Genomic DNA, 17,519 nt, shown 5'->3' with positions numbered 1-17,519 from the left:
AAGAGCTGCTAATTCTGATACTCTTCTAGCAGAAGAGATGGCCACCAGAAAAATTAATTTCCTTGTCAACAAGACCAAAGGAATCTGACTTCTTGGTTCAAAAGGCTGTTTCTGTAACACAGCCAGGACCGAATTCAAGTCCCAGGGGTTTAGGGGCGCTTTAACCGGAGGATTAAGACGCATCACCCCCTGCATAAAGTTTCGGACCAAAGAATGTGAAGCAAGTGGCCGCTGAAATAATACTGATAAAGCAGAAACCTGGCCCTTGATGGTACTCAAGGCCAGCTTCATCTCTAATCCCATCTGTAGAAAATCAAGGATTCTACCTATGACATATTTCCTGGGATGCCAACCTCTGGATTCACACCAGGTTATATAAGCCTTCCAGACTCTATGATAAATCATCCTGGAAGCTGGCTTCCTTGCATTAATCAAGGTAGATATGACAGGACCTGAGAGCCCACGACTCTTCAGAACGTGGGTCTCAATAGCCAAACTGTCAAATTTAGCGTTTGTAAGGCAGGATGGAACACTGGACCCTGAGATAACAGGTATGGGCGTACCGGTAGGGTCCACGGGGAACCCACCGTCATTCTTACTATTTCTGCATACCAAGTCCTTCTGGGCCAAGCGGGGGCCACCAGAAGTACCGACTTCCTTTCCTGCCTGATCCTGCGAAGGAGTCGTGGTAGTAGCAGAATAGGCGGGAATGCGTAAATCAGTGAGAACCGATGCCACGGAATCACCAACGCATCCGTCCCGCATGCAAGAGGATCTTTTGTCCTTGCCACAAATCTGTCTATCTTTTTGTTGAATCGGGATGCAAAGAGATCTACATCTGGAACCCCCCATCTTTGGCATATGGCCCAAAAGACGTCGGGATGCAGAGACCATTCCCCTGGAAGTAACTGCTGGCGGCTTAGATAGTCCGCCTGCCAATTCTCTATTCCCGGGATGAAAACTGCCGATATGCATGGCACATGCATCTCTGCCCAGACTAAGATCTGGTTCACCTCTTTTTGAGCAGCTCGGCTCCGGGTGCCTCCCTGATGATTGACATAAGCCACTGCTGTGGCATTGTCGGACTGGATCCTGACCGGACAACCCTGTAGCCTGATAGTCCAGGCTTTTAGAGCTAGATGTATCGCCCGGATCTCCAGAATGTTGATGGGTAAGGTCCTCTCTGTCTTGGACCATACCCCTTGGACCGCAGCCTGTTCCAGAACTGCTCCCCAACCTGACAGACTGGCATCTGTTGTTACCACCGTCCAGGTAACCGGTAGAAAGGATTTCCCCTTCTGCAGGTTTTCGGGTATGAGCCACCAATTGAGGCTCTGACGCACCGCATGCGACAGGTGCATCGGAAAGTCTAATGCCTGAACCTTCTTGTTCCAGGTCGACAGACGTCCCGCCCCCTCCTCTACCGCCCCCCCCCCCTCGAGTTTTGAAAAAAACGAGCACTTCCCGCACTGCCGACTCTCCTGTCATGCTTCTGGAGAAAAGGCTGGGGATGGGGGGGGGGGGGGGAGGAGGGAGACTGGTAACAAGATCTGCCTGAACGGCTATCTTCAGAGATGGTGGCCATTAGGCCGCAGAGCCCGGGTGGTATAACCACTTTCTATACCCCTGTGGCCCCTCTCTAGCCTGGGGGGAACATTCAAACCTGAGAAATCCCCCTTTCCACCTTACCTGCTTGCAGCCTGCTTTGAGATGCTGGGACATAATCAGCACTGAACACCTGAGACAGTCAGTCAGCATGTGTAGGTTTGTGCTCTTGGCAGCCCCCGGTGGTCACAATAGGCATAGCATGCATTTACCTTAAAGGAGAAAAGCCACTAGAACTCAAAAATTCAGTGGAATCTCCTCTTACCTTATCCAGCCGCAGGGTGCTGTTTACACAGACCCAATCTTCACCTCTCACGGTGGGCTCTGTTTAAAAAAACCGTCAGAGACTGGGGCCCCCATCAGTAGGGGGATCCAACAGTTCTGGGACCGTAAAGCACCTCGCCAGAAATTAGGAAGTTTAAAGCCATTTTCTGATCTGCGGGGTCCAGCTCTCTAAAAAGAGAAGCATTACGGGTAAAACCTTGTTTCTTCGGACACGAGGCCCGGGTACCATTCAATTCGGCCATGAAAAGACACTTTGAATGGATCCGGTTCGCCTGGCTTGCCCCAGTATAGGATCTTAGGATATTCCCTTTGGAGCTCAGCACAGGACATCTTTACACGTCCATCACCTAAGACACTGGCGTAAAAACTGAGGTATCCCTGCAAGGGGGAGGGATTATATAGGGGGTTGAACTTCCTGATAGGGTGTGTCAGTGTCCAATCACCAGTGATACCTATATAACCCATCAGTAATTACTGTGGCTCTGTGTCCCGTGATGTTTGAGAAAGAAAAGAGTGAGTTGCGGTCATATTGGTCCACTAACCCAATTCATCATATGCCCGTGTTCTCTGTCTCCATGACCAGGACACGATATGAGCAGATCTTGCGGTTCATGCACTTCAATGACAATGAACTCTGTCATCCTCGGGTGACACTGGATTTGATCGGCTATACAAAATTCGGCCCCTCATAAACCTCTTCAACCAACAGTTTGCAGCCTTGTTTGCGCCCGATCAAGTGGTCTGCGTTGATGAGTCCCTGATTAAGTTTTCTGGCCGCCTGTCTATCAAACAATATCTTCCCAGCAAGCGCGCCAGATATGGGGTCAAGATGTATAAGCTCTGTGACAGGGCCACAGGCTATACATATAGTTTTATGGTTTACGAGGGAAAAGATAGTCACGTAGAGCCAGAGAACTGCTCAGACTACATAGGGAGCGCGCTGGTAAGATTGTGTGGGACTTGGTGTTACAATTATTCGGAAAGTTGTACCACTTGTACGTGGACAATTATTACACGAGCGTGCCACTTTTTAGTCACCTTTTTGATTATGGAATTGGCACATGTGGCACCGTGCAATCTAATCGGTGGGGCTTCCCCCAACAGCTTGTAGAATCCCGACTTAGACAGGGGAGAGCCTGCTTGAAGTGTAATAATTTGCTAGCAGTGAAGTAGAGGGATTCGCGGAATGTTTTCGTTCTGTCCTCCCTTCACGCAGATACGACAGTCCAAATTTCTACGGCGACTCGTGTTGTGGAGAAACCCCTCTGTGTCCACAAATACAACCTTAATATGGGAGGGGTGGAACTCAACGACCAGTTGTTGTCGCTGTACCCAATTGCCCATAAGGCCAGACGCTGGTACAAAAAAAGTGTCTGTATACTTACTTCAATTGGCTCTGCTGAGCGCTTTTGTGCTATACAAAGCTTCAGGATTAACTGGATCCTTGCTCAAATTCCAGGAAGAGATCGTCACAGCCCTTCTGTTTCCAGACGGTGCTATGGCCCACCTTCCCAACGCAAATGCAGTGAGCCTGCTGCATGAGAGGCATTTTCCGTATGTCCTCCCTGGTACCCTACCCAAAGAAAACCCCAAAGAAGATGTTGTGTCTGCAGGAAACGCAGATTTAGGCGTGGCACCCGCTTTTATTGTCCCTCCTGTCCTGAACAACCTGGTCTCTGCATCGGTGACTGTTTCAAATGCTACCACACACTAGTGGAGTATTAGCGTAGGGTACAGCACTGCACAACCCTAAGGCACACTAACACAGGGTCTCGAAAGATGAGATGGCCATCACATTTTGAGAGACCCTAATCTGCAACGCTCAGTTTACAGGTTTTATAAAAGTGAAAAAAGTGACAAAAAAAGAAAAAAAAACACACAACACGAAAAAAATATCAAATAAAAAAGCCAAAAATAGTTGGTTTTATTTTTCTTCTCTCTATTGTTCTCCCTCTTATGTTCGCTCTCTATTGTCCACTCACTATTGTTCTATATCTATTGTTCTGTTTTATTTTTACTATGTTTTATTGTATGTCTTACTGTTATACTGTAACGTAACTTTGTTTTATTCTTAACCATCATTTGCTTAGCAGGTACGCCATTCAGCTGCAGCATGGGTTTATTTATTCTGACAGTAACAGCGTTTGCTCCCATGATAGGTAAAGCCGTGACTCCAGCGCTGTCGGAGGTGATTTCACCACCACGGTTAAAAAAAGAGCATATATGCCGAAGCATGGGGCAGGGGTGGAGGAGCGATTTGCTCCTAACATTAGGGGTGGATTGCCCCCATGCTTCGGCATATATTTTTTAGGCACAGATTGCGTTAAAAAATGTTTTATTTTTACTATGTTTTCTTGTATTTGCTTTGCAGGTATGGTATGTCCTACTGTTATACTGTAATGTTACTTTGTTTTATTGTTAACCATCATTTGCTTAGCAGGTACACCATTCAGCTGCAGCACTGATTTATTTATCTTAACAGCAACAGCATTTGCTCCCACGATACGTAAATCAGCGACTCCAGCACTGTAAGAGGTGATTTCAACACCACAGTTTAAAAAAAAAAAATGGTGCATGTATGCCCATCATTAGAAGTGGGTGGATGAAGGGCGGTATTCTAATGGTGGGCATACCATACCCACTGATTAATCTCTTTTTCGTTCAGCCCTCATGCTGCAAGAAAAAAAAAAAAAAAACGAACATTACAATGTATGCCCAACAAGGACCAGCGACGTACTAGCATGTTGCTGGACTTTGAGTGGTTATACCAGAATGATGCCTGCAGGTTTAGGTATCATTCTTTTTAGCCAGCGGTCGGCTTTTATGTAAAAGCAATCCTAGCGGCTAATTAGCCTCTAGACTGCTTTTACAAACGTCCCCCCACCGTCTTGCATGGTTTTCTCGGGCTCTCCTGTATCAACGGGGAACCCGAGAATGCAGCCGATGGTTCCGCCAGCTGACCATAGAGCTGATCAGAGACCAGAATGGCTCCAATCATCTCTATGGCCTAAGAAACCGGAAGCTACAAGCATTTCATGACTTAGGTTTCGCCGGATATAAACAGCGCCATTGGGAAGGCATTTTATCACACCGATCTTTGAGGCAGAGGAGATCTAGGGACCCCTACCCCAATAGACCCCATTTTAAAAAAAAAAAAAAGAGAGTACCTGTCACTACCTATTGCTATCATAGGGGATATTTACATTCCCTGAGATAACACTAAAAATAAAAAATGTAAAAAAGCACCCGTCCCCCCCCCGTGCTTACGCGCAAAGGCGAACGCAAGTGTCGGTCTGGTGTCATATGTAAACAGCACTTACACCATGCATGTGAGGTATCACCGCGAAGGTCAGATCGAGGGCAGTAATTTTAGCAGTAGACCTCCTCTATAAAACCTAAAGTGGTAACCTGTAAAAGCTTTTAAAAATGTATTTAGTTTGTCGCCGCTGCACATTTGTGCGCAATTTTAAAGCACGTCATGTTTGGTAACCATGTAGGCATAAGATCATCTTTTTTATTTCATCAAACATTTGGGCAATATAGTGTGTTTTAGTGCATTAAAATAAAAAAGTGTGTTTTTTCCAAAAAAAAAATTGCGTATGAAAAATCGCTGTGGAAATACTGTGTGAAAAAAAAATTGCAACACCCACCATTTAAATCTGTAGGGCCTTTGCTTTACAAAAATATATATAATGTTTGGGGGTTCAAAATAATTTTCTTGCAAAAAAAAAAATACAAGTGTCAGAAAGGGCGTTGTCAAGTGGTTAGAAGAGTGGGTGATGTGTGACATAAGCTTCTAAATGTTGTGCATAAAATGCCAGGACAGTTCAACCCCCCCCCAAAATGACCCCTTTTTGGAAAGCAGACACCCCAAGCTATTTGCTGATAGGCATGTTGAATCCATGGAATATTTTATATTTTGCCACAAGTTGCGGGAAAATGACAATTTTTTTTTTAATTTTTATTTGCACAAAAGTCGTCACTAAATAATATATTGCTCAAACACCCCATGGGCATATGTGAAATTACACCCCAAAATACATTATGCTGCTTCTCTTAAGTATGGAGATACCACATGTGTGAGCCTAGCCGTGTACAGGACCCCGAAAACCAAGCACCGCCTTCAGGCTTTCTAAGGGCGTAAAATGTTGATTTCACTTCCTCACTACCCATCAGAGTTTCGGAGGCCATGAAATGTCAAGATAGCAGAACCCCCCCCCCCCCCAAATTACCCATTTTGGAAAGAAGACACTTCAAGCTATTTGCTGAGAGGCATGTTGAGTATTTTGCAGATCTCGTTTTTTGACACAAAGTTTTTAAAATTGAAAAAAGAATAAAAATAAATTTTCTTTTCTTTCTTCATTTTCATTTGCGCCCTGCATATGAAAAAGGTGTTCAAACCACACATGTGAGGTATCGCCGCAATCGATAAAGCGAGAGCAATAATTCTAGCACTAGATCTCCAACTCAAAACTGGTAACCTGCAGAAATTTTTAAAACCTCACTTATGGAGATATTTAAGGGTCACAGTTTGTTGCCATTCCACGAGCAGGCCCACATTTGAAGCATGACATGTTGGGTATCAATTTACTTGGCATAACATTATCTTTCACTATATAAAAAAAATTTGGGCTACCGTTACTGATGTCTTATTTTTTTTTTAAATTGCGCTTGTAAGACCGCTGCGCAAATACGGTGTGACAAAGTATTGCAACAACTGCCAGTTTATCCTCTATTCTATTCTCTTATATATAATGTTTGGGGGGTCCAAGTAATTTTCTAGCAAAACAAACAGATATTAACTTGTAAACAAGTGTCAAAAAGAGGCTCGGTCCTTAAAGTGCAAGTTCACCTTTGTACACTTTTTTCTTTCTAAATTCCAGCTCCCCTATGCACCAATATAGCATTCATGTACTTTCTTTGCAAAAATATCAAAGCTTTCCATTAAATCTACAGTCACTTACTTTTCTTGTCCTAATCCATTTTTCCAGACATTTCAATTTGTAATGTCTTTCTTCCTGATCAGACTTTAAGTCATGACACAGGAAGGAGCTAACCAGCTAACCTCATTAGCACACACCCTGAATCATCCACCCACCCACTCCCAGGTGCACGTCTTTAATCACCTCAATACAGGGCACTTACACTCCCTTCCTGCCCAGGCCATTTTTCAGCTTTCAGCGCTGTCACACTTTGAATGACAATTGCGCGGTCATGCAACACGGTAACCATGTGAAATTGTTATTTTCTTCACACAAAAATAGAGCTTTCTTTGGGTGGTAATTGCTCCTGGGTTTTTTCTTTAAAAGGAAAAAAAGAAAAGACCAAAAATTAAAAAAAAAAAAAAAAAAAGTTTGTTTCTGTCAGTAAATTTTGTAAATAAGTAATTTTTCTCCTTCACTGATGGGCACTGATGAGGCTGCACTGATGAGGAGGCACAGATAGGCAGCACTGGTGGGCAAAAATAGGTGGCATAGATAGGCAGCACTGATGGGTAGCATTGACTGGAAGCAGTGATGAGCATTGATGGGCAGCACCGATAGCCAGCACTGACTGGAATCACTAGTGGCCACTGATTGCTGGCGCTTGTGGGCACATAATGGTGGCAATTGTGAGCACTGATTGCTGGCAGTGGTTTGCATTTAATTGTAATCAAGGCACTGATGATCAGTGCCCTGATTACATACCTAGCTGTCCCCTGTGAGGAGATGCTGCTGATCGGCTCTCCTCACACTCTGTCAGTGTGAGACGAAGAGCGCTGATTACCGGCATCTCCGTGTTTACATGGGAACGGCTGTGATTGGACACAGCCGATCACATGATTAAAGAGCTGCGGCTCTTTACACAGATCGGGGTTGCGCCGTGTTGCCAGCGCGCGAGAGTGGTCGTTCTGTGAAGCCATCATATGACGTCCACCCAGAACAAGAGCAGCACCTGCCGAGCCGTCATTTGACGGTGGGCGGGCGGCAAGTGGTTAAATGAAATGCAATCAGTGATCACCAGTCTCACTAAATACGCAATGTACAATCAAATTGTATAGTGTATGGCCATGTTTATACACCTAAAATGACTAGTTGTGATTTCAGTGCCATTAATTGTTAACGGCACACGAAACACAGAAGCAAAACACACATTTTTCCATGTGAAAAAATGAGGGGCAAATGCTGCTGCAAAAAATGAAAAAAAAAACAAACACACAATCCAAAAATGCCATAATGTCCCATTATCCACATGTAGTGCAGCCAATTGAAATCAACAGGCTGCCCTATGCGTGTTACAGGAAATCAAGCCACAAAATGTGCGCTCCCACTATACTAGATGTGAATGGGGCCTGAAAGTGAAATTGGTGCAGTAACACACAAACAATGTGGCTCCATATCTGTGCATTTCCTTGCAATTTAGAAATGCGCTGCACCAAAAAACGCACCAAGCTCCACTCTAAAAAAAGTTCTGAAGCTTCTTTGGGGCGATTGCTGTGTGCAGGGCAGCCCATTCAGGTGGATGGGCTGACCTATGTGTGATGAGTGAAAATGCTCCAAAACGCCTCCCCCTCGCTAAAGAAATAAAACGTAGGTGGGAATGTGAGTTCCCGCTATGCAGAGTTCTGAACGGGGCTTGACGGCTGGGCGTTTGTCCACTCCCTCCTATGTACTTGTATAAAGGTGGCCATACACTATGCAAACTGATTGTGTATTTAGTGAGAAGGGTGATCACTGATTGATTGCATTTAATTTAAAAAACATGCACCTGGGAATAGGTGGGTGGATAATGCAGGTTGTGTGCTAATGAGGTCAGCTGGTCAACTCCTTCTGTGTCATAACCTAAAGTCTGTCCAGGAAGAAAGACATTACTAATGGAAACGTGGATTAGGACAAGAAAAGTAAGTGATTGTAGATTTAATGAAAAGCTTTGATATTTTTGCTAAAAAAGTACATGAATGCTACATTAGTGCATAGGGAAGCTGGAATTTAGGGAAAAAAAAAAAAAAAAAGTGTACAAAAAGGTGAATCCTTTAAGTGGTTAATTGGAATGTGCCTATGGTTACAGGCACGTAAACAGCGCCGTGCATTCTTCAGTAAAAAAAGAAAAATCTGTTTTCTTGGTTAGTAATTTACACCTCATGCGCGCAAACGCCCATTTACATTTTGTGCAGAACGACAACGTGAGAATAAGTTTTAAATGCACAAACACACACGCATAAATGCATGCAAACACTTACAATGTGCAGGATGCCTTAGTTGTAGAATGGATTCTCTCCATCTCCCTGCGGGGAATGTTTGTTTTGCTTTTTTTTGGTTGTTTTTTTTTCTTTTCCAGGGGTTCTTTTCGGTTATGGTTAGATTACAAATTATTCTTGTTTTTTCTGTGACTATAACTGTTTTTATCCACCAGGCGTCGTCGCGCCCCCCCCCATTAGTAGTTTTTTTTCTTTCATGGTTTTATGTGAGCTTTGCAAATGTTTTTGTATTTTTTTTTCAATTTTTCTTTCTTTTTACAGACTCATTATGTGCACCAGATATTTAAAAATATTTAAAATTAATGCGGATTCTTTTTTTTTTTTTATGTGAGGACATCAAGAGACTTCTGCCCGATGGTATTCTTGGTATGGCCACTATCTACACATGACATTTTTTATGCTAGCTCCCCTGTCATAAGGATTTTCAATTTTCAGCACAGGGAGGGTGGGGATTTCAATATTCAACTACAAATATGAAAAATATGGAAACCTTGGATCTAAAAACTGATAAAATTACACTATGCATGTTTTAATGTAAGTTTTGGGATCTTGGAATGTTAGGGGCATTAGCGATCCAGTAAAGAGACAAGCTACGTTTACCACATTGTAGCAGTTCTCACCATCCATTATCTGCCTGCAGGAAACCCATTTAAATTTGTCCACTAAGTTTGGAACGTGCACAATTTAGCACGCAATATCATTCTACATACGCTAGAGCTGTATCTATATTGATTGCAAATGATGTAGATTTTACCTGCAGGCAGGTACAAACAGACACTAGAGGTCATTATGTTTTTCTGTACTGTACAGAAAAACATATGTAATCGCCAATATATACAATCTTGCGCTTCCTGCAAGTTCTCCTCCAGCTGCTGATAGAACTGAGCGACAAACAGGAGATCGTCCAAGTAGGGGATCACTGTAATGGCCCTGACGCGCAGCGGGGCTAAGGCTTCTGCCAGGAACTTCGGAAAAATCCTTGGAGAGGAAGCTAGTCCAGCTGGCACTGCCCTGCATTGGAAATGAAGCACTTCTGAATTCACTCGGACCGCTAGCCTGAGAAATTTCTGAAAATCTCGACATATTGGCACATGCAAGTTTGCGTCCCTGAAATCGATCGTTGCCATACAGCAATCTGGAAACAGGAGATTTGTTACCGTGAAGATACAAACGCTACATGATGGAGTCTATCGGAGAAATCTGTTTAGAGGTCAGAGATTGAGGATTAGCCTGAACTTGCCTGATGCCTTTCTGCCCACAAATACGTGGGAATAAACTCCCTGGCAGCGTTCTGCCTGGGGTACCAAACTCAGAGCTCCTGCCTTTTCCCGATCTCGGGGTAACGAGATAAGTGGGAGGGGGAACGAAATTGAATGCCAACTTGTAGTCGTTTCTTACCATCTCTAATATAAACAGGCTTGAAGTTGCCACGGTCAATGGAAGGAAGTCCCCCAGTCTTCCTCCCACCAAGACGCAGGAGTCACTAGGGTTTTGTGGTGGTCTGAGGAGGATTGAAATAGGATTACTCCCCTTCCTCTGTGGCCTGTCCAGTGCTTCTTGGGGCGGCTCTCTCTCTCTTGTTGGGCCTGCTGCCTCGAAAAAAAAAAAAAAAAAAGTTTACCCTCTACTTTTTCTCTCTTTTCTGAGAACGCTTTTTTCTTGTCTTGGGTGCGTTCCTGTGCCTCCTGAAGACCAGGTCTGAAGAGGTGATCATCCTGAAAAAGGTAATCCACTGATCTTAAGCTTAGACGCTGCATCACCCGTCCAAGCCTTCAACCATACAGCCCTTCTTGCGGCGTTCACCAGTGCTGCTGACCTGGCTGCCAGCTTCACTGATTCTGCTGAGGCGTCCGCTAAGAAGCAAACTGCTTTAAACAGTAAATGAAGACTTAAGCAGTGGTTGCCTGGACATGCCTGCAGAAAACCTTAGACTTACCGGTAACTGTATTTCTACGAGTCTTTCATGACAGCACCTGGAGAGAGCGTAGCTCCACCCACTTTCCCAGGAAACATAGCAGTCAGTTTTCTATAACCGCTTGACATCCGGAGGCCATCATATGACGGCCTCGACTTTCGGGGCTTATATCTGAATGATGCCTGAGGCTACAGACATCATTCAGATACCGGCATTTTCAGCCGGCGATTCCGTACACCATAAGAGCGATCATAGCGGCTGTTCCACCACTTGATCGTTCTTACGGGCGGCGAGAGGGGACGTCCCCTCCCGCCGCCCTCCGGTGCTTCTACCGACTCACCTCAGCGATCGGTGAGTCGGATAGCGGATCCGCCGGCGCCGGATGTTCACCATAGAGATTTCCGGCGGACCAGATGGTCACCGGAGTCTCTATGATCGTTCGGAGGCCGGGCGCGATGTTATGATGTCACGCCCGGCCTCTGCATTGAAAAAAAACAGCGCCGCTTCGGCTGTGAAGCGGCGATCGTTTTATTTATTTTTTTTTTATTTTAGGCTTCCCAGCCTAGAGGTGAAATGTGGGGTCTTATTGACCCCATATCTCACTGTAAAGAGGACCGATCGTGTCATATTCCTAATACAAGGGATGTTTACATTCCTTGTAATAGGAATAAAAGTGATCAAAAAAAAAATTTTTTTAAAAAGTGTCAAAATAAAAATTTTTAAAGTAAAATTAACATTAACAAAAAATGTAAAGCGATCCTGTCCCCGTGAGCTCGCACGCAGAAGGCGAACGCATACCTAAGTCCCGCCCACATATGAAAACGGTGTTCAAACCACACATGTGAGGTATCGCCGCGAACGTTAGAGCGAGAGCAATAATTTTGGCCCTAGACCTCCTCTGTAACTCAAAACATGTAACCAGTAAAAAATTTTAAAGCGTCGCCTATGGGGATTTTTAAGTACAAAAGTTTGGCGCCATTCCACGAGCGTGTGCAATTTTGAAGCGTGACATGTTAGGTATCTATTTACTCAGCGTAACTTCATCTTTCACACAATGCAAAAAAATTTGGCTAACTTTGCTGTTTTGTTTTTTTTTTAAAAACGCGTTTGAAAAATTGCTGCGCAAATACCGTGCAAGATAAAAAGTTGCAATGACCGCCATTGTATTCTCTAGGGTCTCTGCTAAAAAAACATATATAATGTTTGGGGGTTCTATGTAATTTTATAGCAAAGAAATTATGATTTTTGACACGTAGGAGCGAAGTGTCAGAAATGGCCTGGATGCGAAGTGGTTAAAGACCGGACACTTCCACCATGGCCTCAGTTGTTCAGAGAGTACCTGAAAGGGGGGAAAGGCGTAGCACAAGTTCCAAGGTTGTGCCAGCGTATCCAATCCTCTCGCTTGATCCTGCCTGTTTAGTGAAAAATAGGCCTTCACCTTTGTATTGTTCTGGGATGCGAACAGATCTATTTGAGGAGCTCGACATCTTTATATTAACTCTTGGAATACCTCTGCATTCAGACTCCACTCTGATTCTAGTATCCTTTCTCTGCTCAGAAAGTCTACTACTAGATTCAGATCTCCCTTTAGGTGCACCGCTGTTAGGGACCTTAAGTTGCTTTCTGCCCAGGACAGAATCTGAAGGGCTGAGGATAGCAGCACCCTGCTTCTCGTGCCTCCTTGCCTTGTTATATAGGCCACTGCTGTGGCGTTGTTCGACAACACTTGGACATATTGACCCTGGACCAGTTTCTCGAAGGCCCATAGTCCTAGAAGAATAGCCCTTAGTTCCCTCCAATTGGAGGATCTCCTGGCTTCCTTGTTTGTCCAATTCCCTTGAGCCATCTGTCCTTCCAGGTGGGCGCCCCAACCCCAAGAACTTGCATCCGTTGTCAACCTCCTCTCTACAGGAAAACACCAGAGCAGGCCCCTGTCAAGGTTTAAGCGGCGACTCTACCACCAGAGCTTCCTCTGAACTTGAGGGGGCATTCTAAGCAATTTTTCCAGGGACTCTCCATAGGACCAGTTTCTCGGGAATTGCCTGTTGGAGATACATTGCATGGAGAAGTGCCGATTGTACTGCTGGTATTGATGCAGTGAGGAGTCCCAAGAATGACATAGCTGCCCTGATAGAAATTGGTAGGTTTGTCTGGGTCTCTTTTACGGCATTCTGAACCTTCTCTATCTTTTCCTCCGGGAGAAAATTCTCTCCTCTATGGAATCGATGGTATATCCCAGAAATTTTATTGTCTGAGATGCAATTATGCTTGATTTCTCCTCATTTATTATCCAGCCGAGACCCTCCAAGTGTCTCATTGTCCTTTCCAGATCCTTTTCTAATAGATTCCATGTTTTGGGAAATATTAGAAGAAGGTTGTCTAAATATGGGACAATCGATATTCCCTGTACTCTGAGGGGGGCTAAGGCCTAAGGCCTCTGCTACGATCTTTGTGAATATCCTCGGAGAGGAGGACAGCCCGAAAGGAAGAGCTCTGAATTGGAGATGAAGGATTGAGTCTCCCCTCTTGACCGCAAATCTTATCTGTTTTTGCGATGCTGGTGCTATAGGCACATGGAGATATGCATCTCTCAGATCTATGGATGCCATAAAACAGCTTGGGGTCAGGAGACCCTATACTGAAAAGATTGTGTCCATTCTGAATTTCTTGTACCTGATTGATCTGTTTAGTATCTTCAGGTTCAGAATCATTCTGAACTTGCCTGAATGCTTCTTTACAAGAAATATGTGCGAATAGCAGCCCTGTCCTTCTTTGGGGGGGGGGGGGGAACATGTACGATTACCCTCTGTTGAATCAATTCCTGTAGGATTGATGTCATTGCCACAGATTTCTCTGGGAGCCTGGGTTACGTAAAAACGAACAGGTGGGGGTTGACAGAATTCCAGTCTGTAACCCTCCATTATTGTTTTGAGGATAAACGGACTGGCTGTTAGCGTCTTCCACTGTGGAAAGAAGGTTTGTAACCTTGCTCCCACAGTCGGAGGACAGTCACTGGCTTTTTGTGTTTGGAGTAGGGGGGCGAAATAGTACTCCCGACTTGCCTCTTCCTCTCTGAGCCCTCCAAGGTCTTTTGTAACCATTCTCTTTCATGTCCGGGGTTTTTCGAAAAGCACGAAAATTTTTATTGCCTTGAGGGATCACCTTTTTCTTTACAGGGAAGGCCTTTTTCTTCTCTGCCGTTCTATCAAGTATGGCTTCTAGATCTGGGCCAAAAACCAAATCTCCTTCAAAAGGGTAGACCACATAGTTTGGTTTTTGAGGCTGTATCACCGGTCCAAGTCTTAACCCATAAAGCTCTACGAGTTGAATTTATCAAAGCTGCAGATCTGGCTGACATTTTTATTGATTCAGTCGAAGCATCTGCTATGTACCCTACTGCTTTCAGTAGTACAAGCAGTGTATCAAACAGGTCCTTACGTGGGGTTCCTGCCTCGATATGGGCCTTCAGCTGTTCTAGCCAGTGCTCCAGGTTCCCGGCTACCACGGTTGAGGCCATAGCTGGTTTCAAATTTGCTAGGGTTAAATCCCATGCTTTCCTTAACAGGGAGTCTGCCCTCTTGTCCATGGCATCCTTTAGGATACCCATATCCTCAAAACGCAAGGTCAGTGTTGCTTGACACTTGAGAAAAAGCTGTGTCAAGCTTTGGTTTTTTGTTCCAGACTTGAGAGCTATCCTCTTCAAAAGGAAACCTCAGTTTGAGGGATTTGGAAAAGAATGGGGCCCTCTCTGGGTCCTTCCATTCCCTCTTTATAGTTTCCGATAGAAACTTATGCACTGAAAATACCCTGTGTTTCACCCCACCCATGCCTTGGAACATTTTATCATGTAATGACAATTGGGTTTTATCCTCTGATGTTTAGAGTTGTGTGGATAGTCTTCAAAAGATCATCCACCTCCTCTAAGGATAATTTGTACCGAGAAGAGGAAGAAGAAGTTTCTTTCTCTTCTTCCGCTTCTTCCTCAGTCTGGGGAAACACTGCGCTCTTCATCCTCTGAATCACTGCCCCCTCTGGATGCAGAAACAGATGAATGAGAACGGGGTACTGTGCTGCCACTTGCAGCTGGGCGTTTATCCAGATAAGACCGGAATGTCTCAAATGTATCCGCCAATTCCTTTCTAAAGGAGTTTAATAATTCTCCTTGCTGAGTCGCAGGTGTAGTAGGAGTGGTTTCCTCCTTAACTAAATCTGCAATGCAGGACCTGCATAATACTTTGTTCCAGGATTCTCTTAGTACATTTTTACATGACGGACATTTCCTTTTAGCAGGAGGGGAGGAACGTTTGGTCTTTTCTTTAACTTTCTGAAATACACAAAAAAAATAACCATTTCCTCATCACAGAAAAAAAACCATAGCATGCTGCAAAACAGAGGAGCTAACACTTTAACCCCTGTTTTTTGATACCACAGCCAGTGAATCCCCCCATAGATTCACTTTTAAATGAACACACATTCTTCCTGATCTCAGCACACAGGAAGAGTGTTTGCAGGCTCCCAAATTCCCCAAAGAATTTAAAGAAGGGAAAAAACACATGCCCATAGAGTAAAAAGACAGAGACCACTATCCCTGCTTACCTGGGCCTGGCTGACTTGCGTGGCTTCTGCCATCGCCGTTTGTTCCTCCTCCATTGCTGCAAGGATTCACAATGATGTTTGCAGCTTTTGTTCCAAATTTCCCGGTCCGCTCGCCACTGCGAGGGCCGGAAATGTCAGCCAGAAGAGGCGTCCCCTCCTCCTGCGTTCCAGCGGCCAGAACCGGAAGCCGCATCGCGCCGCTAGAGGTCCCGCCCCCGGCCGGAACGATGCACTCGCCATCGGAACCCGGAAGGCTGAGGCTTTGGGGATGAAGGAGACGCCGCTTGCCATTCCCCCCTAGCCTGTGCCACCGGTCTAAAGGAGCGGGGACCCCCAGCAGCCTGACCCTCGCCGGGTACGAAGAGGAGAGAACGCCGGAGCATCCACCACTTGTAAGGGAAGAATCTGGGCTGGCCTGCAGACAAAACGAAAAAACACCGGTATGCCCCATACTCTCCCCACCTGGAGAAAGTGTAGCACACCCCTGGCTCTCTGCAGCGCTTCCACCATGGCGGAGGAAACATTACAACCGAGGCCATGGTGGAAGCGTCCGGTCTTTAAAGAAAACTGACTGCAGTGTTTCCTGGGAAAGTGGGTGGAGCTACGCTCTCACCAGGTGCTGTCCTGAAAGACGAAGGGAGAAATGTGGGATTGCAACTGCGTTAACCAGCATTCCATGTTTCTGGCAACGCAAGTGGCTGCAAGGGCTGGCTTAAGCCCAATGGCAGCAGCATCCCAAGCCCTTCTTAGCAGCACGTCACCCCTTTTATTCATGGGTGGTTCATATTCATGGTTGAGTTCCTGCACCTATTTTCTAAGAAAAAAAGCCCTGATCCTATCCATCATACCCCTAAAAGACTGGAAAGTGGATGCAATTTCATCCTTGACAGACAAAGGATCTTATGACAAGCAGTCATAGAATCGTCCTAGACCAGACTACTGACACATTCTGGGCAAAGTGGCTTTTCGCAGTTGGTACTCATCTTTGCTGCACACACAGCACATCTTTTTGTGGGAGGCTGCAACTGGGCTTTGTCCTAAGCGTTAACCTAAAAGCCAAAAACAGAGAGACAACTGCCCATAAGTGACTGCCCAAACCCACACCACCACTTTGAGATCTCAGAAAAAAGTGCCCTCCCGTCACCTGTGGCTCCCCACCCAGGGACTAGGGAAAGTAAGGACCCCACCAAGAGAGAGCCATGGGCACCCCTCCCCACGCTTACCTGAGAGGTGCCCAAGGAACCGGAGTCAACTGCCTGTCTGTTGCAGTGCTCTCCATTGCTCCTTAGTGTCGCCCCCACAGCCTTTGCTGGGTCTGCACTGGCCCGGGTGCCTATGTCGTCCGCCCGCCGCGCCAAAGAGACCGGAACCTTGTCTCCGGGCGCCCACTGATGTCGCTCCCCTGGAAGTTACCACACTTCCTGAATCAGCTTGGAGCACAGTAGCCCTGCCCCCGCTACAAGCCCGCTACAGGCCGTTTCCCTGAAGCCTAAGGGAGGAAAGCGCCACCTGGAATGGCTCTTGTGTGGGCGCCATGGCGGGAATATCACGCGATCCTGGCCAGATAGGTGCCACAGGGAGCCTGGCTGCTAGCTGTCTCTACCCGAGCGAGGAGCGCGACAAAAATAAGGGGCCCTGCTCTCCCCGAGCTTAGGCAGCGGTAGGACATGCACCCTCTTCCTCCCTGACTGGACGGAGGGGTGCGCAGGCTAGGAGAAGGTATGTCAGGGGCTCCTCCAGGATAGCCCTGAGACATGGAGCTCCCATAAGGTTCCCATGTGCTCCCTTCCTGTCCGGCAGGAAACATAAAAAAACTGAAGTGGAAAGCCTGGACGACCGCCTTTTAAATTATTGGGTGAACGCGTTTCCTGTCCTGGAGGG

The 17,519-nt window shown here is 45.7% G+C and overlaps 1 protein-coding gene across 2 annotated transcripts in view; it reads right to left on the bottom strand.

Annotated features, from left to right (window-relative positions):
• Positions 1-17,519, bottom strand: part of SEC24A (SEC24 homolog A, COPII coat complex component) — a 233,736-nt gene that overhangs the window by 83,946 nt on the left and 132,271 nt on the right. The gene's annotated exons all lie outside the window — the stretch shown is intronic.

This window comes from Aquarana catesbeiana, linkage group LG03 (genome assembly GCF_042186555.1).
Source record: "Aquarana catesbeiana isolate 2022-GZ linkage group LG03, ASM4218655v1, whole genome shotgun sequence".
Taxonomy (NCBI): Eukaryota; Metazoa; Chordata; class Amphibia; order Anura; family Ranidae; genus Aquarana; species Aquarana catesbeiana.
Note: the sequence above shows the minus strand (reverse complement) of the source record. Positions and strands in the feature narration are given on the sequence as shown.